This window comes from Trifolium pratense, linkage group LG2 (assembly GCF_020283565.1).
Source record: "Trifolium pratense cultivar HEN17-A07 linkage group LG2, ARS_RC_1.1, whole genome shotgun sequence".
In the NCBI taxonomy this organism is placed as follows: domain Eukaryota; kingdom Viridiplantae; phylum Streptophyta; class Magnoliopsida; order Fabales; family Fabaceae; genus Trifolium; species Trifolium pratense.
This window is the reverse complement of record NC_060060.1, coordinates 68341943-68357348: the sequence shown is the minus strand read 5'-3', so window position 1 is coordinate 68357348 and position 15406 is coordinate 68341943.

The following is a 15406-nucleotide window of genomic DNA, read 5'->3' as shown; positions in this document are numbered from 1 at the left end:
AAAACGACTCTAAAATAGGCCAAAAACCATAAAACGACCCTAAAATAGGCAAAAAACCATAAAAACAACTACAAACACTAAAATTGGCCAAAACCCATAAAACCGACTACAAACACTAAAATTTGTCAAAAACCATAAAAACGACCCTAAAATAGGCCAAAAACCATAAAAACGACTACAAACACTAAAATTGGCCAAAAACCATAAAAAGGACTACAAACATTAAAATACGCCAAATACCATAAAAACAACTACAAACACTAAAATTGGCCAAAAACCATAAAAACGACCCTAAAATAGGCCAAAATCCATAAAAACGACTACAAACACTAAAATTGGCCAAAATCCAAAAAAACAACTACCAACCCTAAAATTGGCCAAAAACCATAAAAACGACCCTAAAATAGGCCAACAACCATAAAAACGATTACAAACACTGAAATTGGCCATAACCCATAAAAACGACTACAAACACTAAAATTGGCCAAAATCCAAAAAAACAACTACCAACACTAAAATTTAAAAACCATAAAAACGACCCTAAAATAGGCCAACAACCATAAAAACGATTACAAACACTGAAATTGGCCATAACCCATAAAAACGACTACAAACACTAAAATTGGTCAAAAACCATAAAAACGACCCTAAAATAGGCCAAAAAACCATAAAAACGATTACAAACACTAAAATTGGCCAAAAACCATAAAAACGACCCTAAAATAGGCCAACAACCATAAAAACGATTACAAACACTGAAATTGGCCATAACCCATAAAAACGACTACAAACACTAAAATTGGCCAAAATCCAAAAAAACAACTACCAACACTAAAATTTAAAAACCATAAAAACGACCCTAAAATAGGCCAACAACCATAAAAACGATTACAAACACTGAAATTGGCCATAACCCATAAAAACGACTACAAACACTAAAATTGGTCAAAAGCCATAAAAACGACTCTAAAATAGGCCAAAAACCATAAAACGACCCTAAAATAGGCAAAAAACCATAAAAACAACTACAAACACTAAAATTGGCCAAAACCCATAAAACCGACTACAAACACTAAAATTTGTCAAAAACCATAAAAACGACCCTAAAATAGGCCAAAAACCATAAAAACGACTACAAACACTAAAATTGGCCAAAAACCATAAAAAGGACTACAAACATTAAAATACGCCAAATACCATAAAAACAACTACAAACACTAAAATTGGCCAAAAACCATAAAAACGACCCTAAAATAGGCCAAAACCCATAAAAACGACTACAAACACTAAAATTGGCCAAAATCCAAAAAAACAACTACCAACACTAAAATTGGCCAAAAACCATAAAAACGACCCTAAAATAGGCCAAAAACCATAAAAACGATTACAAACACTGAAATTGGCCATAACCCATAAAAACGACTACAAACACTAAAATTGGCCGAAAACCATAAAAACGACTACAAACACTAAAATTGGCCAAAACTCATAAAAACGACTACAAACACTAAAATTGGTCAGAAACCATAAAAACGACCCTAAAATAGGCCAAAAACCATAAAAACAACTACAAACACTAAAATTGGCCAAAACCCATAAAAACGACTACAAACACTAAAATTGGTCAAAAGCCATAAAAACGACTCTAAAATAGGCCAAAAACCATAAAAACGACCCTAAAATAGGCAAAAAACCATAAAAACAACTACAAACACTAAAATTGGCCAAAACCCATAAAACCGACTACAAACACTAAAATTTGTCAAAAACCATAAAAACGACCCTAAAATAGGCCAAAAACCATAAAAACGACTACAAACACTAAAATTGGCCAAAAACCATAAAAACAACTATCAACACTAAAATTGGCCAAAAACCATAAAAACAACCCTAAAATAGGCCAAAAACCATAAAAACGATTACAACACACTAAAATTGGCCAAAAACCATAAAAAGGACTACAAACATTAAAATACGCCAAATACCATAAAAACAACTACAAACACTAAAATTGGCCAAAAACCATAAAAACGACTACAAACACTAAAATTGGCCAAAACTCATAAAAACGACTACAAACACTAAAATTGGTCAGAAACCATAAAATAGGCCAAAAACCATAAAAACAACTACAAACACTAAAATTGGCCAAAACCCATAAAAACGACTACAAACACTAAAATTGGTCAAAAGCCATAAAAACGACTCTAAAATAGGCCAAAAACCATAAAACGACCCTAAAATAGGCAAAAAACCATAAAAACAACTACAAACACTAAAATTGGCCAAAACCCATAAAACCGACTACAAACACTAAAATTTGTCAAAAACCATAAAAACGACCCTAAAATAGGCCAACAACCATAAAAACGATTACAAACACTGAAATTGGCCATAACCCATAAAAACGACTACAAACACTAAAATTGGCCAAAATCCAAAAAAACAACTACCAACACTAAAATTGGCCAAAAACCATAAAAACGACCCTAAAATAGGCCAACAACCATAAAAACGATTACAAACACTGAAATTGGCCATAACCCATAAAAACGACTACAAACACTAAAATTGGCCAAAACTCATAAAAACGACTACAAACACTAAAATTGGTCAGAAACCATAAAAACGACCCTAAAATTGGCCAAAAACCATAAAAACGACTACAAACACTAAAATTGGCCAAAACTCATAAAAACGACTACAAACACTAAAATTGGTCAAAAACCATAAAAACGACCCTAAAATAGGCCAAAAACCATAAAACGACTACAAACACTAAAATTGGCCAAAAACCATAAAAACGACTACAAACACTAAAATTGGCCAAAAACCATAAAAAGGACTACAAACATTAAAATACGCCAAATACCATAAAAACAACTACAAACACTAAAATTGGCCAAAAACCATAAAAACGACTACAAACACTAAAATTGGCCAAAACTCATAAAAACGACTACAAACACTAAAATTGGTCAGAAACCATAAAATAGGCCAAAAACCATAAAAACAACTACAAACACTAAAATTGGCCAAAACCCATAAAAACGACTACAAACACTAAAATTGGTCAAAAGCCATAAAAACGACTCTAAAATAGGCCAAAAACCATAAAACGACCCTAAAATAGGCAAAAAACCATAAAAACAACTACAAACACTAAAATTGGCCAAAACCCATAAAACCGACTACAAACACTAAAATTTGTCAAAAACCATAAAAACGACCCTAAAATAGGCCAAAAACCATAAAAACGACTACAAACACTAAAATTGGCCAAAAACCATAAAAAGGACTACAAACATTAAAATACGCCAAATACCATAAAAACAACTACAAACACTAAAATTGGCCAAAAACCATAAAAACGACCCTAAAATAGGCCAAAACCCATAAAAACGACTACAAACACTAAAATTGGCCAAAATCCAAAAAAACAACTACCAACACTAAAATTGGCCAAAAACCATAAAAACGACCCTAAAATAGGCCAAAAACCATAAAAACGATTACAAACACTGAAATTGGCCATAACCCATAAAAACGACTACAAACACTAAAATTGGCCGAAAACCATAAAAACGACTACAAACACTAAAATTGGCCAAAACTCATAAAAACGACTACAAACACTAAAATTGGTCAGAAACCATAAAAACGACCCTAAAATAGGCCAAAAACCATAAAAACAACTACAAACACTAAAATTGGCCAAAACCCATAAAAACGACTACAAACACTAAAATTGGTCAAAAGCCATAAAAACGACTCTAAAATAGGCCAAAAACCATAAAAACGACCCTAAAATAGGCAAAAAACCATAAAAACAACTACAAACACTAAAATTGGCCAAAACCCATAAAACCGACTACAAACACTAAAATTTGTCAAAAACCATAAAAACGACCCTAAAATAGGCCAAAAACCATAAAAACGACTACAAACACTAAAATTGGCCAAAAACCATAAAAAGGACTACAAACATTAAAATACGCCAAATACCATAAAAAAAACTACAAACACTAAAATTGGCCAAAAACCATAAAAACGACCCTAAAATAGGCCAAAAACCATAAAAACGACTACAAACACTAAAATTGGCCAAAACCCATAAAAACAACTATCAACACTAAAATTGGCCAAAAACCATAAAAACAACCCTAAAATAGGCCAAAAACCATAAAAACGATTACAAACACTAAAATTGGCCAAAAACCATAAAAAGGACTACAAACATTAAAATACGCCAAATACCATAAAAACAACTACAAACACTAAAATTGGCCAAAAACCATAAAAACGACTACAAACACTAAAATTGGCCAAAACTCATAAAAACGACTACAAACACTAAAATTGGTCAGAAACCATAAAATAGGCCAAAAACCATAAAAACAACTACAAACACTAAAATTGGCCAAAACCCATAAAAACGACTACAAACACTAAAATTGGTCAAAAGCCATAAAAACGACTCTAAAATAGGCCAAAAACCATAAAACGACCCTAAAATAGGCAAAAAACCATAAAAACAACTACAAACACTAAAATTGGCCAAAACCCATAAAACCGACTACAAACACTAAAATTTGTCAAAAACCATAAAAACGACCCTAAAATAGGCCAAAAACCATAAAAACGACTACAAACACTAAAATTGGCCAAAAACCATAAAAAGGACTACAAACATTAAAATACGCCAAATACCATAAAAACAACTACAAACACTAAAATTGGCCAAAAACCATAAAAACGACCCTAAAATAGGCCAAAAACCATAAAAACGACTACAAACACTAAAATTGGCCAAAATCCAAAAAAACAACTACCAACCCTAAAATTGGCCAAAAACCATAAAAACGACCCTAAAATAGGCCAACAACCATAAAAACGATTACAAACACTGAAATTGGCCATAACCCATAAAAACGACTACAAACACTAAAATTGGCCAAAATCCAAAAAAACAACTACCAACACTAAAATTTAAAAACCATAAAAACGACCCTAAAATAGGCCAACAACCATAAAAACGATTACAAACACTGAAATTGGCCATAACCCATAAAAACGACTACAAACACTAAAATTGGTCAAAAACCATAAAAACGACCCTAAAATAGGCCAAAAACCATAAAAACGATTACAAACACTAAAATTGGCCAAAAACCATAAAAACGACCCTAAAATAGGCCAACAACCATAAAAACGATTACAAACACTGAAATTGGCCATAACCCATAAAAACGACTACAAACACTAAAATTGGCCAAAATCCAAAAAAACAACTACCAACACTAAAATTTAAAAACCATAAAAACGACCCTAAAATAGGCCAACAACCATAAAAACGATTACAAACACTGAAATTGGCCATAACCCATAAAAACGACTACAAACACTAAAATTGGTCAAAAGCCATAAAAACGACTCTAAAATAGGCCAAAAACCATAAAACGACCCTAAAATAGGCAAAAAACCATAAAAACAACTACAAACACTAAAATTGGCCAAAACCCATAAAACCGACTACAAACACTAAAATTTGTCAAAAACCATAAAAACGACCCTAAAATAGGCCAAAAACCATAAAAACGACTACAAACACTAAAATTGGCCAAAAACCATAAAAAGGACTACAAACATTAAAATACGCCAAATACCATAAAAACAACTACAAACACTAAAATTGGCCAAAAACCATAAAAACGACCCTAAAATAGGCCAAAACCCATAAAAACGACTACAAACACTAAAATTGGCCAAAATCCAAAAAAACAACTACCAACACTAAAATTGGCCAAAAACCATAAAAACGACCCTAAAATAGGCCAAAAACCATAAAAACGATTACAAACACTGAAATTGGCCATAACCCATAAAAACGACTACAAACACTAAAATTGGCCGAAAACCATAAAAACGACTACAAACACTAAAATTGGCCAAAACTCATAAAAACGACTACAAACACTAAAATTGGTCAGAAACCATAAAAACGACCCTAAAATAGGCCAAAAACCATAAAAACAACTACAAACACTAAAATTGGCCAAAACCCATAAAAACGACTACAAACACTAAAATTGGTCAAAAGCCATAAAAACGACTCTAAAATAGGCCAAAAACCATAAAAACGACCCTAAAATAGGCAAAAAACCATAAAAACAACTACAAACACTAAAATTGGCCAAAACCCATAAAACCGACTACAAACACTAAAATTTGTCAAAAACCATAAAAACGACCCTAACATAGGCCAAAAACCATAAAAACGACTACAAACACTAAAATTGGCCAAAAACCATAAAAACAACTATCAACACTAAAATTGGCCAAAAACCATAAAAACAACCCTAAAATAGGCCAAAAACCATAAAAACGATTACAAACACTAAAATTGGCCAAAAACCATAAAAAGGACTACAAACATTAAAATACGCCAAATACCATAAAAACAACTACAAACACTAAAATTGGCCAAAAACCATAAAAACGACTACAAACACTAAAATTGGCCAAAACTCATAAAAACGACTACAAACACTAAAATTGGTCAGAAACCATAAAATAGGCCAAAAACCATAAAAACAACTACAAACACTAAAATTGGCCAAAACCCATAAAAACGACTCCAAACACTAAAATTGGTCAAAAGCCATAAAAACGACTCTAAAATAGGCCAAAAACCATAAAACGACCCTAAAATAGGCAAAAAACCATAAAAACAACTACAAACACTAAAATTGGCCAAAACCCATAAAACCGACTACAAACACTAAAATTTGTCAAAAACCATAAAAACGACCCTAAAATAGGCCAAAAACCATAAAAACGACTACAAACACTAAAATTGGCCAAAAACCATAAAAAGGACTACAAACATTAAAATACGCCAAATACCATAAAAACAACTACAAACACTAAAATTGGCCAAAAACCATAAAAACGACCCTAAAATAGGCCAAAAACCATAAAAACGACTACAAACACTAAAATTGGCCAAAATCCAAAAAAACAACTACCAACCCTAAAATTGGCCAAAAACCATAAAAACGACCCTAAAATAGGCCAACAACCATAAAAACGATTACAAACACTGAAATTGGCCATAACCCATAAAAACGACTACAAACACTAAAATTGGCCAAAATCCAAAAAAACAACTACCAACACTAAAATTTAAAAACCATAAAAACGACCCTAAAATAGGCCAACAACCATAAAAACGATTACAAACACTGAAATTGGCCATAACCCATAAAAACGACTACAAACACTAAAATTGGTCAAAAACCATAAAAACGACCCTAAAATAGGCCAAAAACCATAAAAACGATTACAAACACTAAAATTGGCCAAAAACCATAAAAACGACCCTAAAATAGGCCAACAACCATAAAAACGATTACAAACACTGAAATTGGCCATAACCCATAAAAACGACTACAAACACTAAAATTGGCCAAAATCCAAAAAAACAACTACCAACACTAAAATTTAAAAACCATAAAAACGACCCTAAAATAGGCCAACAACCATAAAAACGATTACAAACACTGAAATTGGCCATAACCCATAAAAACGACTACAAACACTAAAATTAGTCAAAAGCCATAAAAACGACTCTAAAATAGGCCAAAAACAATAAAACGACCCTAAAATAGGCAAAAAAACCATAAAAACAACTACAAACACTAAAATTGGCCAAAACCCATAAAACCGACTACAAACACTAAAATTTGTCAAAAACCATAAAAACGACCCTAAAATAGGCTAAAAACCATAAAAACGACTACAAACACTAAAATTGGCCAAAAACCATAAAAAGGACTACAAACATTAAAATACGCCAAATACCATAAAAACAACTACAAACACTAAAATTGGCCAAAAACCATAAAAACGACCCTAAAATAGGTCAAAACCCATAAAAACGACTACAAACACTAAAATTGGCCGAAAACCATAAAAACGACTACAAACACTAAAATTGGCCAAAACTCATAAAAACGACTACAAACACTAAAATTGGTCAGAAACCATAAAAACGACCCTAAAATAGGCCAAAAACCATAAAAACAACTACAAACACTAAAATTGGCCAAAACCCATAAAAACGACTACAAACACTAAAATTGGTCAAAAGCCATAAAAACGACTCTAAAATAGGCCAAAAACCATAAAAACGACCCTAAAATAGGCAAAAAACCATAAAAACAACTACAAACACTAAAATTGGCCAAAACCCATAAAACCGACTACAAACACTAAAATTTGTCAAAAACCATAAAAACGACCCTAAAATAGGCCAAAAACCATAAAAACGACTACAAACACTAAAATTGGCCAAAAACCATAAAAAGGACTACAAACATTAAAATACGCCAAATACCATAAAAAAAACTACAAACACTAAAATTGGCCAAAAACCATAAAAACGACCCTAAAATAGGCCAAAAACCATAAAAACGACTACAAACACTAAAATTGGCCAAAACCCATAAAAACAACTATCAACACTAAAATTGGCCAAAAACCATAAAAACAACCCTAAAATAGGCCAAAAACCATAAAAACGATTACAAACACTAAAATTGGCCAAAAACCATAACAAGGACTACAAACATTAAAATACGCCAAATACCATAAAAACAACTACAAACACTAAAATTGGCCAAAAACCATAAAAACGACTACAAACACTAAAATTGGCCAAAACTCATAAAAACGACTACAAACACTAAAATTGGTCAGAAACCATAAAATAGGCCAAAAACCATAAAAACAACTACAAACACTAAAATTGGCCAAAACCCATAAAAACGACTACAAACACTAAAATTGGTCAAAAGCCATAAAAACGACTCTAAAATAGGCCAAAAACCATAAAACGACCCTAAAATAGGCAAAAAACCATAAAAACAACTACAAACACTAAAATTGGCCAAAACCCATAAAACCGACTACAAACACTAAAATTTGTCAAAAACCATAAAAACGACCCTAAAATAGGCCAAAAACCATAAAAAGGACTACAAACATTAAAATACGCCAAATACCATAAAAACGACTACAAACACTAAAATTGGCCAAAACTCATAAAAACGACTACAAACACTAAAATTGGTCAGAAACCATAAAATAGGCCAAAAACCATAAAAACAACTACAAACACTAAAATTGGCCAAAACCCATAAAAACGACTACAAACACTAAAATTGGTCAAAAGCCATAAAAACGACTCTAAAATAGGCCAAAAACCATAAAACGACCCTAAAATAGGCAAAAAACCATAAAAACGACTACAAACACTAAAATTGGCCAAAAACCATAAAAAGGACTACAAACATTAAAATACGCCAAATACCATAAAAACAACTACAAACACTAAAATTGGCCAAAAACCATAAAAACGACCCTAAAATAGGCCAAAAACCATAAAAACGACTACAAACACTAAAATTGGCCAAAATCCAAAAAAACAACTACCAACACTAAAATTGGCCAAAAACCATAAAAACGACCCTAAAATAGGCCAACAACCATAAAAACGATTACAAACACTGAAATTGGCCATAACCCATAAAAACGACTACAAACACTAAAATTGGCCAAAATCCAAAAAAACAACTACCAACACTAAAATTGGCCAAAAACCATAAAAACGACCCTAAAATAGGCCAACAACCATAAAAACGATTACAAACACTGAAATTGGCCATAACCCATAAAAACGACTACAAACACTAAAATTGGCCAAAACTCATAAAAACGACTACAAACACTAAAATTGGTCAGAAACCATAAAAACGACCCTAAAATTGGCCAAAAACCATAAAAACGACTACAAACACTAAAATTGGCCAAAACTCATAAAAACGACTACAAACACTAAAATTGGTCAAAAACCATAAAAACGACCCTAAAATAGGCCAAAAACCATAAAACGACTACAAACACTAAAATTGGCCAAAAACCATAAAAACGACTACAAACACTAAAATTGGCCAAAACTCATAAAAACGACTACAAACACTAAAATTGGTCAAAAACCATAAAAACGACCCTAAAATAGGCCAAAAACCATAAAACGACTACAAACACTAAAATTGGCCAAAAACCATAAAAACGACCCTAAAATAGGCCAAAAACCATAAAAACGACTACAAACACTAAAATTGGCCAAAATCCAAAAAAACAACTACCAACACTAAAATTGGCCAAAAACCATAAAAACGACCCTAAAATAGGCCAAAAACCATAAAAACGATTACAAACACTGAAATTGGCCATAACCCATAAAAACGACTACAAACACTAAAATTGGCCGAAAACCATAAAAACGACTACAAACACTAAAATTGGCCATAACCCATAAAAACGACTACAAACACTAAAATTGGCCAAAACCCATAAAAACGACTACAAACACTAAAATTGGTCAAAAGCCATAAAAACGACTCTAAAATAGGCCAAAAACCATAAAAACGACCCTAAAATAGGCAAAAAACCATAAAAACAACTACAAACACTAAAATTGGCCAAAACCCATAAAACCGACTACAAACACTAAAATTGGCCAAAATCCAAAAAAACAACTACCAACACTAAAATTGGCCAAAAACCATAAAAACGACCCTAAAATAGGCCAAAAACCATAAAAACGATTACAAACACTGAAATTGGCCATAACCCATAAAAACGACTACAAACACTAAAATTGGCCGAAAACCATAAAAACGACTACAAACACTAAAATTGGCCAAAACCCATAAAAACGACTACAAACACTAAAATTGGTCAAAAGCCATAAAAACGACTCTAAAATAGGCCAAAAACCATAAAAACGACCCTAAAATAGGCAAAAAACCATAAAAACAACTACAAACACTAAAATTGGCCAAAACCCATAAAACCGACTACAAACACTAAAATTTGTCAAAAACCATAAAAACGACCCTAAAATAGGCCAAAAACCATAAAAACGACTACAAACACTAAAATTGGCCAAAACCCATAAAAACAACTATCAACACTAAAATTGGCCAAAAACCATAAAAACAACCCTAAAATAGGCCAAAAACCATAAAAACGATTACAAACACTAAAATTGGCCAAAAACCATAAAAAGGACTACAAACATTAAAATACGCCAAATACCATAAAAACAACTACAAACACTAAAATTGGCCAAAAACCATAAAAACGACTACAAACACTAAAATTGGCCAAAACTCATAAAAACGACTACAAACACTAAAATTGGTCAGAAACCATAAAATAGGCCAAAAACCATAAAAACAACTACAAACACTAAAATTGGCCAAAACCCATAAAAACGACTACAAACACTAAAATTGGTCAAAAGCCATAAAAACGACTCTAAAATAGGCCAAAAACCATAAAACGACCCTAAAATAGGCAAAAAACCATAAAAACAACTACAAACACTAAAATTGGCCAAAACCCATAAAACCGACTACAAACACTAAAATTTGTCAAAAACCATAAAAACGACCCTAAAATAGGCCAAAAACCATAAAAACGACTACAAACACTAAAATTGGCCAAAAACCATAAAAAGGACTACAAACATTAAAATACGCCAAATACCATAAAAACAACTACAAACACTAAAATTGGCCAAAAACCATAAAAACGACCCTAAAATAGGCCAAAAACCATAAAAACGACTACAAACACTAAAATTGGCCAAAATCCAAAAAAACAACTACCAACCCTAAAATTGGCCAAAAACCATAAAAACGACCCTAAAATAGGCCAACAACCATAAAAACGATTACAAACACTGAAATTGGCCATAACCCATAAAAACGACTACAAACACTAAAATTGGCCAAAACTCATAAAAACGACTACAAACACTAAAATTGGTCAGAAACCATAAAAACGACCCTAAAATTGGCCAAAAACCATAAAAACGACTACAAACACTAAAATTGGCCAAAACTCATAAAAACGACTACAAACACTAAAATTGGTCAAAAACCATAAAAACGACCCTAAAATAGGCCAAAAAACATAAAACGACTACAAACACTAAAATTGGCCAAAAACCATAAAAACGACTACAAACACTAAAATTGGCCAAAACTCATAAAAACGACTACAAACACTAAAATTGGTCAAAAACCATAAAAACGACCCAAAAATAGGCCAAAAACCATAAAACGACTACAAACACTAAAATTGGCCAAAAACCATAAAAACGACCCTAAAATAGGCCAAAAACCATAAAAACGACTACAAACACTAAAATTGGCCAAAATCCAAAAAAACAACTACCAACACTAAAATTGGCCAAAAACCATAAAAACGACCCTAAAATAGGCCAACAACCATAAAAACGATTACAAACACTGAAATTGGCCATAACCCATAAAAACGACTACAAACACTAAAATTGGTCAAAAACCATAAAAACGACCCTAAAATAGGCCAAAAACCATAAAACGACTACAAACACTAAAATTGGCCAAAACTCATAAAAACGACTACAAACACTAAAATTGGTCAAAAACCATAAAAACGACCCTAAAATAGGCCAAAAACCATAAAACGACTACAAACACTAAAATTGGCCAAAAACCATAAAAACGACTACAAACACTAAAATTGGCCAAAACTCATAAAAACGACTACAAACACTAAAATTGGTCAAAAACCAAAAAAACAACCCTAAAATTGGCCAAAAACCATAAAAACGACTACAAACACTAAAATTGGCAAAAAACCATAAAAAGGACTACAAACATTAAAATAGGCCAAAAACCATAAAAACAACTAGAAACACTAAAATTGGCCAAAAACCATACAAACCACCCTAAAATAGGCCAAAAACCATAAAAACGACTACAAACACTAAAATTGGCCAAATTCCATAAAAACGACCCTAAAATAGGCCAAAAACCATAAAAACGACTACAAACACTAAAATTGGCCAAAATCCAAAAAAACAACTACCAACACTAAAATTGGCCAAAAACCATAAAAACGACCCTAAAATAGGCCAAAAACCATAAAAACGATTACAAACACTGAAATTGGCCATAACCCATAAAAACGACTACAAACACTAAAATTGGCCGAAAACCATAAAAACGACTACAAACACTAAAATTGGCCAAAACTCATAAAAACGACTACAAACACTAAAATTGGTCAGAAACCATAAAAACGACCCTAAAATAGGCCAAAAACCATAAAAACAACTACAAACACTAAAATTGGCCAAAACCCATAAAAACGACTACAAACACTAAAATTGGTCAAAAGCCATAAAAACGACTCTAAAATAGGCCAAAAACCATAAAAACGACCCTAAAATAGGCCAAAAACCATAAAAACGACTACAAACACTAAAATTGGCCAAAATCCAAAAAAACAACTACCAACACTAAAATTGGCCAAAAACCATAAAAACGACCCTAAAATAGGCCAAAAACCATAAAAACGATTACAAACACTGAAATTGGCCATAACCCATAAAAACGACTACAAACACTAAAATTGGCCGAAAACCATAAAAACGACTACAAACACTAAAATTGGCCAAAACCCATAAAACCGACTACAAACACAAAAATTTGTCAAAAACCATAAAAACGACCCTAAAATAGGCCAAAAACCATAAAAACGACTACAAACACTAAAATTGGCCAAAAACCATAAAAAGGACTACAAACATTAAAATACGCCAAATACCATAAAAACAACTACAAACACTAAAATTGGCCAAAAACCATAAAAACGACCCTAAAATAGGCCAAAAACCATAAAAACGACTACAAACACTAAAATTGGCCAAAATCCAAAAAAACAACTACCAACACTAAAATTGGCCAAAAACCATAAAAACGACCCTAAAATAGGCCAACAACCATAAAAACGATTACAAACACTGAAATTGGCCATAACCCATAAAAACGACTACAAACACTAAAATTGGCCAAAATCCAAAAAAAGGACTACAAACATTAAAATACGCCAAATACCATAAAAACAACTACCAACACTAAAATTGGCCAAAAACCATAAAAACGACCCTAAAATAGGCCAAAAACCATAAAAACGACTACAAACACTAAAATTGGCCAAAATCCATAAAAACAACTATCAACACTAAAATTGGCCAAAAACCATAAAAACAACCCTAAAATAGGCCAAAAACCATAAAAACGATTACAAACACTAAAATTGGCCAAAAACCATAAAAAGGACTACAAACATTAAAATACGCCAAATACCATAAAAACAACTACAAACACTAAAATTGGCCAAAAACCATAAAAACGACTACAAACACTAAAATTGGCCAAAACTCATAAAAACGACTACAAACACTAAAATTGGTCAGAAACCATAAAATAGGCCAAAAACCATAAAAACAACTACAAACACTAAAATTGGCCAAAACCCATAAAAACGACTACAAACACTAAAATTGGTCAAAAGCCATAAAAACGACTCTAAAATAGGCCAAAAACCATAAAACGACCCTAAAATAGGCAAAAAACCATAAAAACGACTACAAACACTAAAATTGGCCAAAAACCATAAAAAGGACTACAAACATTAAAATACGCCAAATACCATAAAAACAACTACAAACACTAAAATTGGCCAAAAACCATAAAAACGACCCTAAAATAGGCCAAAAACCATAAAAACGACTACAAACACTAAAATTGGCCAAAATCCAAAAAAACAACTACCAACACTAAAATTGGCCAAAAACCATAAAAACGACCCTAAAATAGGCCAACAACCATAAAAACGATTACAAACACTGAAATTGGCCATAACCCATAAAAACGACTACAAACACTAAAATTGGTCAGAAACCATAAAATAGGCCAAAAACCATAAAAACAACTACAAACACTAAAATTGGCCAAAACCCATAAAAACGACTACAAACACTAAAATTGGTCAAAAGCCATAAAAACGACTCTAAAATAGGCCAAAAACCATAAAACGACCCTAAAATAGGCAAAAAACCATAAAAACAACTACAAACACTAAAATTGGCCAAAACCTATAAAACCGACTACAAACACTAAAATTTGTCAAAAACTGTAAAAACGACCCTAAAATAGGCCAACAACCATAAAAACGATTACAAACACTGAAATTGGCCATAACCCATAAAAACGACTACAAACACTAAAATTGGCCAAAACTCATAAAAACGACTACAAACACTAAAATTGGTCAGAAACCATTAAAACGACCCTAAAATTGGCCAAAAACCATAAAAACGACTACAAACACTAAAATTGGCCAAAACTCATAAAAACGACTACAAACACTAAAATTGGTCAAAAACCATAAAAACGACCCTAAAATAGGCCAAAAACCATAAAACGACTACAAACAC